Below are 17,798 nucleotides of genomic sequence, written 5' to 3'. Positions count from 1 at the left end.
CGAGGTTCTGAATAGACTCTCTAAGAAACACCCGGGGCTCCTGGAAAGTGGGACTTGCAGATAAGTATTCCATCTGTCTCAGGAAGTAAGGGATTTGGGTTCTGATAGGCTCTGATTAAATCCCCACTTGCCTCGGGCTGGGCTGAGTATAATACACCTCCGGGAAAGCGGGGACACCTGATGGTCCGGCTCAGTCAACTTGCAGGAGGCAGCGTCCCCTGTTGTCACCACCGGGCAAGAAGTAGAAGGCGGCCAGTGCCCCAGGAGGCCCCAGGCCCCTTGCCCCTCTGGCCCAAAGCACACACAACTTCTAATACTATAGTGTAGTTGTTTCAAACAGCGACAGTTTAGAGTGGGTGTTTGAAAAGCTTATTCGTGGAATTCAAGTCTGTGCCCATGAGGGTCGGGCTGTCTGTGTGGTCCCTGTGTGGCCTCGGTGGCTGTGACCTGCTCGCTCCACCTGTGGGCTGCCCTGGCGCCACAGATGTGCCACGGCTTCTCCAGGTCCCTATGGGGCCCACTCTGGAGGTACTTCTAGTTGGGGGCTGTGACAAGGACAGCAACGCGGGGCTTCTGGCCTGTGGTGCCCCCCCCAAGGGGGCCCAGCTGCTCCTGCGCTGGAGCCACACCCAGGCTGGGGCTTCGCCTCCTGTCTCTGTTCCTCCACCGAGCTAGGACTGATTTCTCTTTCTTTGGAAACTAGCATGGACGGTGAAGCCCTCTGTAACTCGCTGAAGCTTCTCGAAAACTAGCTGGTGTCTGGTTCATCTTTTAAATCCTCCTCAAGACGGGACAGCAACAGGTGGCATCTGGGAGGCGCAGCCCGTGTCCCCTGCGCGGAGGCTGCGGACACCAGGACCCCCTTCCGCCCCCACCCCCAGGCTCTGGGGTTCTTGCTCGTGGTCCAGGCAGGTCCTCTGGCTTCCCCCCGGGGAAAGGAGGCTGCCCGGTGTGGGTGAGACCAGGAAGCGCAGGTGTCAGGCCTCATCCGCACAGCTGCAGCTCGGCCCCCGGACCTTCCCACTTGCCCTCCGACGCCCCTGCCGCTCGCTCCTGCAGGGAGGCCGCTGGGGCCCCGCCGGGCCGGGAGTGCCGCGCTCTGACCGCCTGGGGACGGCCGCGGGGCCCCACCCCGACGGGGGCCACCAGCCTTCAGCGCCGAACTCCGCGCTGGCGACAAGGACACTGTTCGTGGCGCCGCCTTGGACAGACCTCCCTCGGTGAGCACGTCTCAGCTCTTCCTTCCTCCCGTTTGGTTGGGCTCTCCTCGATTTCCGCCTCCCCTCCGGTGGCTGGTCATTAGGGGGTCTGAGAGCTCTTCACTTCCTTTTCTTGCTTAAGCAAACGCGGACCGGGAAGCGCTTTGGATCATCCGTTGAGACCCGGCCGTCCCCACCGCCTCTCGGGGCTTGGGGGGTGGGGTGGGATCTGTCTGCCGCTGCAGCTTTTGGGGTCTTTGGGTAAATCGGGCTGTTTTCTAATGGGAAACTCGGAAATGCCAGTTTGGTTCCTGAATGCAGTCCTTGGGGCTGTGTCCTCCAAAATCGGGTCATCTCTTTTTGCTGCCGTGCTTGGCCACAATAATTCATTAGACTCTGAAGAAAAATGACCAATGAAAGAATCTGTGAAGTATAATGCGTTCGGAAATTTGGGGCTTTAAGATTATGTTTGCATCTTGCTTCCATATTCGTGTGTCCACGTACGTTGTAAATGTGAGCTATCTTCTCTACCTCTGGATGGGGCTGCTAAAATTAATTTGTGGAAGAGCTCTGATAGTTAGTTGGTTTAAAGACAAGTACCTATAAGAATTGTGCATTCTAAAACCCCAGTTCCTGGGGCGCCTGGGTGGCTCAGTGGTTAAAGCCTCTGCCTTCGGCTCAGGTCATGATCTCAGGGTCCTGGGATCGAGTCCCGCATCGGGCTCCCTGCTCAGCAAGGAGCCTACCTCCTCCTCCTGTCTCTCTCTGCCTGCCTCTCTGCCTACTTGTGATCTGTCTGTCAAATTAAAAAAACAAAACAAAACAAAACTCCAGTTCCCGTGATCTGGGAAGCTGTGTTTACTGTGAGTCTGCAGGTTCAGGTCATCTCTGCAGCAAAATTTGTTGGGAAAGGGGGAAAAAAAGCGGTACGACTTTGTCTAGTGTCTCATAGTTTTATGGGGAATCTACAGGTAATTGTGGAGAAGAAACAGATGTAAACCATTACTAAGCATAGGTTTATCTGTTTGGCTCCTAGTCACAGAAAAATGAGCACCACAGCTCACCGTGACTACTTTTCTGGAGAAACTAAGGTTTTTAAGAACTAAGAATAAATGTAATCATGACTACTGGAAATAAGAGAAACAATTCGATGCAAAGAAAGTGAGATCGGTTATTTAAAGAGGGAAAACGTAGGACGAAATCTGAATGTAAAAAGCCTAGTTGTAGAAGGTTTGTGAGAAAGCGTCTTTGGAAGGGAATGTGTTGTGCTTGGGACTGAGAACGATTATGGAGATCGGAGATCGGGGTGGAAAGCTTGTTAAGGAGGGATGGGTTCCCCGGGGAAGCAAAGGTGAGGAAGAGCTGGCCCAGGCAGACAAGGAGCCGTATCCCGGACACCCACAGAAGCCTTCGCTGATTCTCTGGGGTTCCAAAACTTAGATTACCCTTCAGAACCATCGTAAGTTGGGGCAAAGGACTGGACTTTTTATACCCTCCTATTGAATAGTCACTGGATGTGACCACCTGGGAAGAGGGCATGACCTTGACAAGGCAGCTGTCTTCAGTCAAGGCAGTCGGTGGTGGCATCCGGCTGCTGAGGACGGCTGGCAGCTTCTCCACAGCGGAGAGCCCTTCATTCCTGGTGGGGATTCTGGTCAGGACATTCCAGTACCCGCACGAACTCAGATCCTTGCAACGCCCTGCATGTTCTTGTCTCAGGAAGTATATATGCGGCTGCCTGGGTAGCACAGTTGATGAAGTGCCCAACTCTTGGTTTTGGCTTGGGTCATGATCTCGGGGTCCTGGGACTGAACTCTAAGTCGAACTTTGCACTCAGTGCAGGGTCTCCTGAAGAGTCTCTCTGAGCCTGGGTGGCTCAGTCGGTTAAGCGTCTGCCTTCGGCTCAGGTCATGATCGTAGAGTCCTAGGATCGAGTCCCACATTGGGCTCCATGCTCAGCAGGGACCCTGCTTCTCCTTCCGCCTGCTGCTCCCCCTGCTTGTAAGCACACTCTCTGGCAAATAAATAAAATCTTAAAAATAAATAAACAGATCTTAAGAAAATAAGTATATATCCACATGGGAGATGACAGGGAGGAGAAAAGGAGGGACTGCATAATTTTTTTAAAAAATTCATCTTATTATTGGGGTGCCTGGCTGGCTCGGTTGGTGGAGCAGCAACTGTTGATCTCAGGGTCATGAGTTCAAACACCACTTTTAATTAGAGTTTACTTTAAAACTGGGCACCTGGGTGGCTCAGTCGGTTAAGCATCTGCCTCTGGCTCAGGTCATGATCCAGGAGTCCTGGGATCAAGTCCCACATCAGGCTCCCTGTACAGTGGGAAGCCTGCTTCTTCTTATCCCTCTGCTCTTCCTCCCTGCTCGTGCTCTCTCGCGCGCACAAAACAAAACAAAACCCCTAAACAAATAGGGGTGTTTGGGTGGCTCAGTCGCTTGAGCGTCTGACCTTGATTTTGGCTCATTGTGATGTCAGGGTGGTAAGATGAGCCCCATGCTGGGCTCTGCTGGGCTCTGCACTGAGCATGGAGCCTGCTTGGGATTCTCTCTCTCCCTCTCCCACTGCTCCCCTCCCCCAAACCCAAATAAACAAAATTCATCTCTTTGGAATGAATGAGCTTTGCCATCAGAAGCACACTGATATAAGATTGGAATTTGTTTTTTCCTCTCTGTTAAAATGATATTCGGGGGCACCTGGCTGGCTCAGTCAGTGGAGCATGAGACTCTTGATCTTGGGGTTGTGAGTTCAAGCCCCACATTGGGTATAGAGATTACTTAAAAATAAAATCTTTTAAAAATTGGTTTTTATAATTATTGATCTACTCTTAATAAGACATTGTGAACAAAGGTTTTTCTTTATCTGTAATGTCATCTTCCTAGAAAAACAAAGTTTCCATGTTTTGCCCTTATTAGGTCTTTGATTACTTAAAGTTGAATCTTCTCAATATTAAAAGAGCTAAGAATACTAACAACCATATAACCCTTGTATTTGCCTTTAGAATCCCTTACTGCCACTTTAGCAAAATGGATCATTAAGTATTTTGTAATGATCTATAATCCGATTTAGTCATGTGCTTTAAAATGTCCTGATATTTCTGACAAACTTCCCAAAATTCAACTTGTAAATGAAGTGTTATGCTTTGTTTGCTTACTAATTGGGCTTATATAGTGTGTCCACCTCCATGGAAAGCATTGAAATAGGCGGTAATAAACCTTCTGATAGAATATTGCGTGGGTGGATGTTGTAACTGTTCCAGAATTCCTCAGGTTTTGATATGCCCTGTTATAAAGTCATCATCTGTAATTCTGATTTTAAAGTGTTATGTGTTGGGGTGCCCGGGTGGCTCAGTCGTTAAGTGTCAGCCTTTGGCTCAGGTCATGATCCCGGGGTTCTGGGTTCGAGCCTGGCGTCGGGCTCCCTGCTCAGCGGGGAGTCTGCTTCTCCCTCTCCTGCTTCCCTGTGCTTGTGTTCCCTCTCACGCTGTGTCTCTCTCTGTCAAAACAAACAATAAAAAACTTTAAAAAAAGTGTTATGTGTCACAAAAGTAACCAAATTTCCTTGTTGATTGCATTGTAATGAACTCTAACCAGATCTTTAACCACAGCCAGTTTTGAGGGTTTTTTTTTGTCATTTGCAGCTGTTGTTTTACTCAGACACTCTTGCAAATGTGTTTCCCTTTTAAGATGATTCATGGAGAGGACTGGGATAAATACAGAGCTCTGATGATTTCTGGAACTAATGGGAAGACTGCATTCAAACAGCATAAGATTTGGTAGCATGGGGACTGGATGAATTGAGGAAGGCGAGTTGTCGAAGTCTCAAATGCCAAATAAGGTTCGGGAAATAATGACAAATGCATGTTCCTTTAGCACATTGGAGGAGATTATGTTAGCAAGAGTAAAAGCCAGAAAACAAAGGCTTCTGAGGATGGATATAAGCATGGAGCGTTGATGGGGTCTTACCTAAAGACCTTTATGCCCTCCAAGAGATTAAAGCTGAAAACTGTTTAAAACTCATTGTCAACCTGCTTTGCCCTGTAATTTTTGCTCATGAACTTTTTTTTAAAGTTTTATTCATTTAAATAATCTCTACACCCAGAGTGGGGCTCGAACTCACAACCCCAAGGTCAACAGCCACACGCTCTTCTGACTGAGTCTGCCAGGCGCCTCTCTTCATGGACTTGTTAAAGCAGGTCTGGCCGTGGCACTCTTTGGGAGAAGCCAAACATAGGCAGATGACAAAAACAGAATTCGGATTGGAGGAGACCCCTGTGTCCTTGCAGTTGGAGATGCAGGCGTGGGAAGGAGCCCGACCCTCCAGCGGTGTGCAGCCTTGCTCTAGGAGGCGTGTGTTTGTGGTTGATGGGTAACTCTTTCAGTTCCTAGTTCCTCTGGAGATTTTGCTTTGGAAGCTGGTGCCCTTCTACTTGGTGATCAAAGTATTTGTGGAATAGGTGAACCTGAGAAGATGGGACAATCAACACGAAGTCTTGTTAGAAGTAAGGCAGCAGCAAAGCGACGAGGCTGGGGTGGTTGTGTATCCTCCCTGCAGGGACTTCCGGGATTGCTGCTCCAAGTCCGGTTGCAGGACACGACAATAAAGACAAGCTTTGGGGCACCTGGCGGACTCTGTCGGGAGAGCATGCACCCTTGATGTCGGGGTTGTGAGTTAGAGCCCCATGGTGGGTACAGAGTTTGCTCAAAAATTAAAGACCAGTGCCTTCTGAGAATTTAGAAACGGGGAGCACGTTGCTGTCCAGATTTGACTTGGTCTTCAGGCTGGTACACTCCAAATGAGAACCATGACCCCTTACTGTCTGCACGTGTGATTGCGTGAAGACCTGGAAAGTAGAGAACCATGGCAACTCGGTATGAATCATCAAGATTCAAATACTTCTGGACTTGAAGTGGTTTCTGATAAAACATTATGAGAAAGATGAAAGGTGGTTCCTGGAGAAACCCAGGATCCAGTCCCCACCAGCGATTGTGAAAGGACACTGGTTTTGCTTGGCAGTACGTCCCAGCCAAAGCCATCCACGGAAGCTGCTCCGATTCCTCAAGACTTTTACCTTGAACTCTAGAAACAGAGCCAATGGTTAAAAGGCTCACCAGTCACTACTAGGCACCTGGGATCTCTGATTCATCCAACAGAGGCCCAAGCAAGGTCAGAACACAGAGGGGAACCAACCAAACAAAGATACTGAGGATTTCAATGTCATCAACTTCCACAGATTGCCAAAGAGCAATAAACATTTCAGGACGCTGATTTTGAAAATCATATTAGATCACTAAATGACCAAGGTTACTTCTTGCAAAAAAAGGCCCAGAGTCTTACCACCTTCAAACTGGTAAGCTATGCAGGACTACCTGGGTACCTCCTGGAATTATTAAAGAATATGGAAAAAATAACCCCCAAACTTCTGGAAGATGGTATCTTGAAAGTAGTAATAGGAAAGGTGTTGATTATAAATTTTGTTAAATGACTTTTGTTTGAAACGTGGCTGGTTCTCTGATGTTTGCTCTTCCAGACTTAACATGTTTTTCTCTTAAGCTATCTATGACTTTGAGAAATTTGGTAAAATACTCCTTTGTAAACATATAGAAGACATTTAACTTTCATCCCTACTCCAGCCTTCCAAGACCCAGAAACTCTCAGTGAGTGTTCTCATATTCTCTTCTGGTCTCCTTCTGACAAGGCACAGTTGGAAGGACAGCAGTTCGGGTCGGGGGGCATAGACAGGGACAGGAGCTGGGGAGAGGAAATTGTGACATGGGTTCTGGGCAGGGTCTGAGGTTTGGGAACGTCTTCTATGAGGGACGGACTGCACACTGCCACATTTCCTATTTGTGAACTGAAGTGAGCTGGTCACCGTGGGGCTGCTCATGGCTCTTGCCTTCTGCCTGGCTTTGGATTCTTCAGTTTACGGTTATCCCGTGCAGAGGGCCAGGTACCGGTAGGTTTGCTGCAGGCCTGACGGAACTCTGCAAACTGCACAGAGGAGAAGGGACCAACGTTCAACCTACTTCCCGGTGGGTGAACCCAACAGAAGTCTTCCTCCAGGGACTGACCCTGCTTCAATGACAAGACCCCAGAACTTGAATGATGTCTTTCCCTTTCTGAGGACTATTTCTGGATCAGGATCTGGAAGTGGCTTCTTCACTGAAATTGAACGGGAATACCAAGCAGTAGATGAAAACAGTGATTTTCATGACAACTTTAGGCCTCTCTGGGGAAATCTGCCATCAGACAACCAGGACTTGGGCCAAGATGGACGGGGTGGGGGATCTTATTATATAAAAGAGAGGGTTTCCCATCTTGATATCAGGCAATGCATTCAGTATATTTTATGTACCATAGTTAAATGAATAATTTTAGAACAAAAAGTTTTATAGAAATTTTAGAACATCTGAAAAAGAAGTTTAGGTTTATCACCTTTTTTTTTCCCCTCATGAATTTTTTTTTTTTTTTAGATTTTTATTTATTTATTTGAGAGAGAGACAGTGAGAGAGAGCATAAGCGAGGAGAAGGTGAGAGGGAGAAGCAGACTCCCCATGGAGCTGGGAGCCCAATGCGGGACTCGATCCTAGGACTCCAGGATCATGACCTGAGCCGAAGGCAGTCGTCCAACCAACTGAGCCACCCAGGCGTCCCTCCCCTCATGAATTCTTAAAGCTTCCTTTATCTATCCTATTGTCTGGGAAAATACCTATATTTCCTTTGTATCATCATCAGCCAATATCACTATGAAATTAACTAGACTGCCCATGTCTATAAAATTGCTTTAAAGAATCATTCATACTGCTTTTTAAAAAATACTTTATTTATTTGACAGAGAGAGAACACAAGAAGGGGGATAGGCAGGCAGAGGGAGAGGGAGAACCAGGGTCCCTGCTGGGCAGAGAGTTCGACGTGGAGCTCCATCCCAGGACCCCAGGATCATGACCTGAGCAGAAGGCAGACGCTTAACCGACTGAGCCACCCACGCGCCCCTAGACTTTTTTAAAATTTATTTTGAGAAGTAGACTGGCAGGCAAAATTTCATATCTAAGTCTTCAGAACTGACTGTGATTGTGAATTATAGGTATGTCTCTTTTATTATGAAAAACCCAGATGAAACACGTGGTGAATTTATGGAGTAGGTGTTCGGCAAGTCCAGGTAAAGCACGAATTGCTCTAATGTTACCACTGGATGTGTTTGTAGAGCTGGTGGACGTTGTTCAGAAGTGTGTTTCTTGTTACAATTGGAAACTGCAGACCCAAATTAAAGCACAGTTGTGCTCTCAGTGCTTCATACCGTTTTGCCTTTTCCCCTGGATATCTGTGTATTTTCAAATCTTACTGTATTAAAGCAGAACTAAAACAACAACAACAACAACAAAAAACTAAAGCAGAACTAAAAAAGAAGAAGAAGAAGAAGAAGAGAAGAAGAAGAAGAAGACGATGACGACGATGACGACGACACAATTAGAAACCTCTTATGACCAAGCCTTTGACTGGAATGTCATATTTGAGAGAGACACATGCACAGACTCAGATGTGACCAGACAGCTTCAAGGAACTAAGGTTGATTTTATGGAACCAATGAGCCCTTTGGGAAAACTGGCCTGGTCCCTGGTTTACAGGGTTCCCAGCAGCCTTACCAGGTGAGTTAGGAAGGTTATTCCCTGGCAGGTGCAGGAACCTCAGGATACTTTGGGGACCTTGAGAAGAGAGGAATTCACATGCCCGTTGCTCTATGGGCCACTCAGAAAGATCGCTGGAGACCTTCAAGTTGCAAACTGGGGAGATCTATCCAGTTGCTACTGCCTGCCCCACTCCATCGGAAGATGCTCCAAGTCAGGCCTCTAGAACAACTTAGAGGCACTGAACCTGGACAGCCTGGCAGGTAGATTTTACTGTGGTGCCAAAACCAACTGGTCATTTTTGATATTTGCTAGTTCCTGTAGATTCCTGTGTAAGCTGGGTGGAAGCTTTTCCGTGTATTCTGAGAAGGCCTCAGGAGTTGTTGAAACACTTTAAAATAATTCCTACGTTTGGATTGCCGCTAACAATTCAGAGTGACAAGGGAGTGGCGTTTGTGCCGAAAGTCACACTACGTGTCCAGTGCCTTGAGCATTCCCTGGAAATTACATGTTTCCTGGAAAAATGAACCATCTATTTAAAAGAACTCTGGCAAAAAGTGTGCCATGAAGCGGACTTGGGAAAAAGCTTTGCTGGTTGCCCTGCTTTGGGTAAGAGTGGCCTCTAGAAGTAGGCGTGTTTCAGCCCCTCTGAACCATTCTATGGAAGACGTTTTCTATACACTTTTTGTGACTTAGGCATTCCCGATGGGGCTCATGTTAGGGAACTGGATATTCTCAGGTACCTTCAGTCTCGGGGAAATACTCAAAGTTTATTTCAGGCAGGTTGATGAACGCCACCGATGTGCCCTTATCCCTGCCTGAACGCTGGAGACGTGGTGTCACGAAGACCGTAAGACCTGGCTCGTGGAGGACCAACTCCACCCTCACGGGACAGGACCTCTTCGTGGTGCTGTTGATGAGCCACTCTCCGGGGCAACGGAAGAGAATTAAGTGGTGGGTTCAGAACCACATTGAGCTGGTTCCACAAGATTCCTCAGGTTCCTGGCACCCTGTGAAGGAGAACATCAGAGGAATCCTGCTCTGACTAGCGAGCCACTGAGGGACCTGAAACTACTATTTTGGAGAACTGGTCCCAAGAAGTCAAAGAATATTGCTAAATACATAAAGTTTCCATTCGTCTAAGCCTGATCTAACCCCATGTCAGCAGGAAGGAGCTAGAGTGGTCGTTGTCCCGGTGCCCTCCTGAGTGAGGAATGATCAAAAGACAGTGGGGCTAGGGGCTCCTCAGTGGGTTAAGCCTCTGCCTTTGGCTCAGGTCATGATCTCGGGGTCCTGGGATCGAGCCCCACATCGGGCTCTCTGCTCAGCGGGAAGCCTGCTTCCCCCTCTCTCTCTGCCTGCCTCTCTGCCTACTTGTGATCTCTGTCTGTCAAATAAATAAATAAAATCTTAAAAAAAATAAAAAGTATCAGCTTCACTGAGGTATTATTTATGTCATTAAAATTCACCCGTGAAGGAGGGAAGAATAAGGTCGCCCAAGGCCTTCTGACTGGTTACAGTAACATAGGACCATACCTATATATTTATGCCTGGTTTTACTTTTTAGAGACAGCATATATCCATATATATATGTAAATATATGTAAAGATTTTTTTGAGGAGGGAGGGGCAGAGAGAGAGAGAATCCTCAAGGGGACTCCCTGCTGAGCAGGAAACCCAACACGGGGCTCGATCCCAGGACCCCGAGATCATGACCTGAGCTGAAATCAGGAGCTGGCCGCCCAGCTGACTGAGCCACCCAGGCACCCTTCCGTTTATATATTTTTAATGGTTTTCTTTCCCTTTTTCTTCATTATCATATGTAGGCTGTGGTTAGATTTACCATTTTGTATGGGAGCCAGCAAACTTTCTGTGAGGAGACACGCAGAAGTATAAATATTCAGCTCCCTCGCGCCACACCAAAATGAGCCACACGGTAAATATTTTAGAGTTTGAGAGCTACTTAGTGTTTCACAAACGAACATGACTGGGCACCGAGGGTGGGCAGTGTAGCTCATATTTGTGTAACTTCCCTGTGTCATGAAATATTTTCTTTTCTTCAACCATTCGGAAATGTAAAACTCACTCTTAACTTCTGGGCCACATGAATCCTGGCAGTTGGCAGGAGTTAGGCCCAGGCTGGTCCATGGAATGTGAGGAAGGGTTGTGGCTGTGGAATATGAGGAAGGGGCATGTGCACGTGTGTGCCGGCTGCAGACCCCGTCCTGACGCAGTGCTGTTCACCGACACCCGGGTGTCATGGGAGGGCTCACGGTGCTGGGCGTCCGATGGGCTTTGATAAATGCTTGCCATCACACAAGCCCCAGTGTGGTCTCCTGCACCAGAGTCTCACTGCCCTAAAACCCCTCCTGTGCCCCCATGGATTTCCTCCCTCCCTTTTCCCAAACTCCTGGCAACCACTGGCCTTTCCACTGTGTCCATAGTTTTGCCTTTTCCAGAATGTCCTATAGTTGGGATCACTGTATATGACTTTCCAATCAGCTTCTTTTGCTTCGTGGTAACATTGGAGGCTGCTCTGGGTCTTGTAGTGGCTTCATGGCTCCCTTCTTATCACTGAGTGCCCTTCCATTGTCTGGTTGCCCCACAGTTTATCTGTTCTTCCACCTAGGGGAGGATATCATGATTGCTTCCAGGTTTGTTTGTTTTTTTAAAAGTATGCTCCAAATAAATAAATAAATAAATAAATAAATAAAGTAGGCTTCACACCCCACATGGGGCTCGAACTCACAACCCTGAGATCAAGCATCGCATGCTCTACAGATGGAGCCAGCCGGGCACCCAACGGCTTCTAGTTTTCACAGTTACCAATAGAGCTGCTATTAACATTCACGTGCAGGTCTTTATGGGGACGTGCATTTTCAGCTCATCTGGGTAAATACCAGGGAGCATGCCTGCTGGCTGGTAAGGGTACAGTTAGCTTGGTGAGATGGTCGGAGTGGCCGTACCACTTTGCATTCCCTCCAGCAATGAGTTCCCATTGTTCCACGTCATGTCAGCATCTGGTGTTGTCAGCGTTTTGGATCATGGCCATTCCAATATGGTGTCACGTTGTGGTATCTCTTCATGGTTTTACTTTGCAGTGTTTCCCTGATGACATATGAGGTGGAGCATCCTTTCATTTGCTTCTTGGCCATCTGTAGGCCTTCTTTGCTGAGGTGTCTGTTCAGATCTTTTCCTTAATTTTTAATTGGGTGTTTGTTTTCTTACTGTTTTAAGAGTTGTGTGTTTTGGATACAAGTCTTGTGTTGGATCCATGTGTATTTTGCAAATATTTAATTCTGATTTGTCACTTGTCTTTTCACTCTTTCAGCAGTGCCTTTTACAGAGCAGAAGTTTTCAATTTTAATAAAGTCCAGCTTGCCAATTTTTTTTCATGGATTGTGCTATTAGTGTTCTCTCTAAAATGTCATTGTCAAGAGGCAGCTGGCTGACTTAGTCAGAAGAGCATGCGACTCTGATCTTGGGGTGGTGAGTTTGAGCCCCACGTTGGGTACAGAGATTACTTAAATAAGAATAAAACAAAAAGTCATTGCCAAATGCAAGGTCACCTAGATTTTTTCCTAGCTTATAGCTGCTTTGTGTTTTATGTTTAGGTCTGTAATCCATTTTGAGCTAGTTTTTTGTGAAAGGTGTAAAGATGTATATCTAGATTCATTTTTGTCCATGTAGATGCCCATCTGCACCATCTGTTGAAAAGGCTGTCCTTTCTGTATTAAATTGCCTTTGCTCCTTTGTCAAATACCACTTGACTCTATTTGTATGGGTCTATTTCTAGGCTCTCTATTCTGTTCCATTGATTAGTTTTATCTGTTTTTTTTTTTTTGTTTGTTTGTTTGTCTTTTGTTTTGTTTTGTTTTTTAGCCAGTACAACTCTGTAGTGATTATGGAAGCTTATAGTCAGACTTGAAGTTAGGTAGGCTCAGTCCTCTGACTTTGTCCTTCTCCCTCAATACTGTGTTGGCTATTCTTGTCCCCCCCGCCCCCGCAACCCCCTGTCTGTATAAATTTTAAAATCAGTGTGTTGATATGCACAAAATAACTTGCTGGGATTTTGATTTGTTTGCACTGAATCTGTGGCTCACTTGAAAAGAGCTGACATTTTAACAATATTGAGTCTTTCTATCCATGAACATGGAATGTCTCTCCATTTATTTAGATCTTTGGTTTCTTCCACCAGAGATCTTGTACATATTCTGTTAGATCTATACATAAGTATTCCATTTTGGGAGGGTGTGTGCTAATCTAAATGGTATTTTAATTTCAAGTTGTTCATTGCAATTGACTTAAAAAAAGATGTATTTATTTATTGGCGGGGGGAGAGGCAGAGGGAGAGAGTCCTAAGCAGACTCTGCTGAGTGTGGAGACCATCGCAGGCCTGGATCTCACAACCCTGAGATCTGGGCCTGGATGAAACCAAGAGTTGGTTGCTTTGAACAACTGTGCCACCCAGGCTCCCCTGCAATTTACTTTTTGCTTTGTTGATTTTTTTTTTTTTTTTTTAGATTTTGTTAGAGAGAGAGAGCATAAGCAGGGTGAGGGCCAGAGGGAAAGGGAGAAGCAGACTCCCTGGTGGGCACAGAGCCTGATATGGGGCTTGATCCCAGGACCCTGAGATTATGACCTGAGCTGAAGGCAGACAGTTAACTGACTCAGCCACGCGGGTGCCCCTATCATTGACTTTTGCATAGTAATCTTGTACCCTGAAAACAACTTGCTTTAGGAGTTTTTCTGTCAATTCTTTAGGATTTTCTACAAAGATGATCATATCATTTGTGAAAAAGTTTTATTTCTTCCTTCTCATCTGTATCTTTTATTTCCTTTTCTTGTCTTACTGCATTCCTTAGGACTTTCAGTATGATGTTAACTAGGAGTGGTGAGAGGGGATATCTTTGCCTTGTTGATGATCCTAGGGGGAAAGGATCTAGTTTTTCATTAACCATGATGTCAACTGGAGGTCTTTTGTAGATTTACCAAGTTGAAGAGGTACTCTTCTATTCCTAGTTTGCTGTGAGTTTTTGTCATGAATATTAGATTTCTTTAAATGCTTTTTCTGCACCTATTGGTATGCTCGTGTCATTTTTCTTCTTGAGCCTGTCATGTAATGGATTGTTTTAATTGAATTTTGAATTAGTCTTACATACATGGAATAGCTGGTTGTGGTATGTAATTCTTCTACCACAACATTGGATTCTATCTGCTACTATTTTGTTGAGGATTTTTGTATCTATGTTCATGAATATTGGTCTGTAGTTTTCCTTTCTTGTGATGTTTTTGTCTGGTTTTGGTATTGGGATAATGCTGGTCTCATAAAATGAATTAGGATGTATTTCCTCAGCATCTATTTTTTAGAAGAGATTGAGAATTGGTATGCTTTCTTAAATGTTTGATAGAATCCTCTAGTGCACCATCTGGGCCTGGGGCTCTCTGTTTTGGAAGTTTATTAATTATTGATTCAGTTTCTTTAATAGATATAGGCCTATTCAGATTATTTCTATGTTAGTTTTGGTAGATTTTGTTTCTAGATTATCAGATTTGTCTGGAGACAGTTGTTCATAATATTCTTTTATTATCCCTTTTATGTCCACAGAATGTAGTGATGGCCTAGTAGTGATGTAGTAGTGATGTAGTAGTAGATTAGTAGTAGTGATGTAATAGTAGATTAGTAGTAGATGTAGTGATGTAGTAGTAGATTAGCAGTAGATGTAGATTAGTAGTGATGGCCTCTTTCATTTCTGGTATTAATAATTTGTGTCTTTTTTTTTATTGGTTAGTCTTGCTAGAAGTTCTTCATTAAAAAAAAATAATTCTGGGGTGTCTGGGTGGCTCAGTTGGTGAAGCATCTGCCTTCAGCTCAGATCATGATCCTGGGGTCCTGGAATTGAGCCCTGCTATGGGTTTCCTACTTAGCGGTGAGTCTGCTTCTCCCTCTCCTGCTCCCACTGCTTGCACTTTCACTTGCTCTTGTCAAATAAATAAGTAAAATCTTGAAAAACCAATCAATCAATCATTCTTTGATTTCATTGATTTTTTCCCCTCTACTTATTTCCTGTTTTCATTTTCATTGATTTCTGCTCTAATTTTCATTATTTCTTGTCTTCTTACTTTGTTCTTTTTCTAGTTTCCTAAGGCAGAAGCATAGATTACTGATTTTAGATCTTTTCTTTTTCTTTTTTCCAGTAGGTCCACACCCAATATGGGGCTTGAACCTGTAACCCTGAGACCAAGAGTTGTATGCTCCACCAACTGAGCCAGCTAGTCACCCCTTTCTTCTCTAATAGGTGCATTTAATGCTATAAATGTTCCTCTAAGGACTGCTTTTGTTGCATCTCACAAATTTTAAATTGCATTTTCATTTATGTCAAAATAGAATGGACTCCTTAATTTCTCTTTCTTCTGTCTTGTTGTTGGCGTAGAGAAATGCAACTGATTTCTGTGCATTGATTTTATATCCTGACACTTTACTGAATTCCTGTACAAGTTCTAGCAGTTTTGGAGTGGAGTCTTTTGGGTTTTCCACATATAGTATCATATCATCTGCGAAGAGTGATAGTTTGACTTCTTCTTTGCCGATTTGGATGCCTTTAATTTCCTTTTGTTGTCTGATTGCTGAGGCTAGGACTTTTAGTACTATGTTGAATAGCAGTGGTGATAATGGACATCCCTGCTGTGTTCCTGACCTTAGCGGAAAAGCTTTCAGTTTTTCTCCATTGAGAATGATGTGCCCTCTATCCCTACGCTTTGAAGGGTTTTGATCAGGAAGGGATGCTGTACTTTGCCAAATGCATTTATGTCAAAATATTTCTCTTGAGACTTCTTTGACTCATGTTATTTAGAAGCTTGTTGTTTAATCTCCAAGTATTTGGGGGGACGCGGATTTTCCAGCTATCTTTCTGTTGCTGATTTCTAGTTTAGTTTCATTGTGGTCTGAGAGCATACATAACATGATTTTCTTCTTTTGAATTTGTTAAGGTTTTTTTCATGTCCCAGAATCTGTTTTCATGAATGTTCCATGTAGGTTTGAGAAATATGTGTATTCTGCTGTTAGATGAAATATTTTATAGATGTCAGATTTAGTTCACTGATGACACTGTTCAGTTCAACTGTGTCCCTACTGACTTGCTGCCTGCTGGGTCTATCACTTACTGAGAGGGATGTTAAAGTCTTCAACTGTGATAGTGGACTTGTCTTTTTCTCCTTGCAGTTCTATGAGTTTTTACCCCATGTATTTGATACTTTGTTAGGGCATATACATGAAGGACTTTTATATCTTCTTAGAGAAGTGATCTCTTTATCATTATATAACGTCCCTCTTTACCCCTGGTAATTTTCCTTGTTCTGAAGTCTGCTTTGTTTGAAATTAATATAGCTATTTAAGCTTTCTTTTGATTTGTATTACTGTGATGTTTATTTCTCTAGCCTTTTCTTTTTTCAAGATTTATTTATCTTAGGGAGAGAGAGAAAGGGCAGACACATGAGCAGGGAGAGGGGCAGAGGGAGAGGAAGAGAAGCAGACTCCCCACCAAGCATAGAGCCCAGTGTGGGTCTTGATCCCAGGACCCCAAGATAGTGACCTGAGCTGAAATCCAGAATCAGCTGTTTAACTGACTGAGCCACCCAGGTGCTCTCATCCTTTTACTTTAAATGTTTCTCTATATTTAAAATGGATTTCTTGAATACAACATATAGCTGGGTCTTGTTTTTTAATCCACTCGAACAGTCCTTGTTTTTTATTTAATCATTGATATTTGGTGTGATTATTTTTTTATTGTGGGGGGGAGTTTAAAAAAATCATTCATTTTTCTTCATGATAAATGTATCCTTGAATCCCCCACTCTACCCCCTCCCCCCACACCTCTGGTAAAACATCAGTTCTCTATAGTTGAGACTCTGTAGTATATAGAGTCTGTTTCTTGGTTTGTCTTTTTTCATTTGTTTTGTTTCTTAAATTCTGCCTATGAGTGAGATCAGATGGTATTTCTCTGATTTATTTTGCTTAACATTATACTCTCTAGCTCTATCCATGTTGTTGCACATGGCAAGATTTCATTCTTTATTGGCTGAAGAATATTCCTTTGTGTGTGTATGTGTGTGTACACATCTTTATCCCTTCATCTATAGATGGATATTTGGGTTGCTGCCATAGTTTGGCTATTGTAAATAATGCTGCAATAAACATAGAGGTGCATGTATCCCTTGGAATTAGTGTTTTGTATTTTTTTGGATAAATATCCAGTATTGCAATTACTGGCTCATAGTGTAGGTCTATTTTTACTTTTCTGAGAAACCTCCATACTATTCTCCAGAGTGGCTGCACCAGTTTGCATTCCCACCAACCACGCACAAGGGTTTCTTTTTCTCCATATCCTCACCAACACTTGTTTCTTATGCTTTTGATTTTAGCTCTTCTGACAGGTGTGAGGTGATATCTCATTGTAGTTTTGATTTGCATTTCCCTGATGATGAGTGATGTTGAACATCTTTTCATGTCTTCTACTCATTTTTAAATTGGATTATTTGGAGTTTGGGGGGTATTGAGTTGGAGCAGTTCTTAATATATTTTGGATACTAATCCTTCATCAGATACATCATTTGCAAATATCTTCTCATTGCCTTTTGTTGATCATTTCCTTTGCTGAACAGAAAACTTTTTATTTTATACGTAGTCCCATTAGTTTATTTTGGTTTTATTTCCCTTGCCTCAGGAGACATATCTAGAAAATATGGCTGGTGTCAGAGCAATTACTGCCTGTGCTCTCTTCTAGGATATTTATGGTTTCAGGTCTCATATTTAGGTCTTCAATCCATTTTGAGTGTATTTTTGTGCAGAGTGAAATAAAGTGGTTCAGTTTCTCTTGAACTGTCCAACACCATTTGTTGAAAAGCCTTTCCTTTTCCCATTGTATAGTCATTTCACTTTTGTCAGAGATTAACTGACCATA

General features: G+C 44.2%; 2 pseudogenes; both read left to right on the top strand.

The window, feature by feature from the left end:
* The first annotated feature begins 5,306 nt into the window (after positions 1-5,306).
* Positions 5,307-6,074, top strand: LOC125098195 (DNA helicase MCM8-like; annotated as a pseudogene).
* On the top strand, positions 5,896-7,288 carry LOC125097415 (DNA helicase MCM8-like; annotated as a pseudogene).
* Positions 7,289-17,798: the final 10,510 nt, after the last annotated feature.

The sequence above is a fragment of the Lutra lutra genome, chromosome 4, assembly GCF_902655055.1.
Source record: "Lutra lutra chromosome 4, mLutLut1.2, whole genome shotgun sequence".
NCBI lineage: Eukaryota > Metazoa > Chordata > Mammalia > Carnivora > Mustelidae > Lutra > Lutra lutra.
The sequence above is the reverse complement of the archived record's forward strand: the minus strand, read 5'-3'. Positions and strand labels throughout refer to the sequence as shown.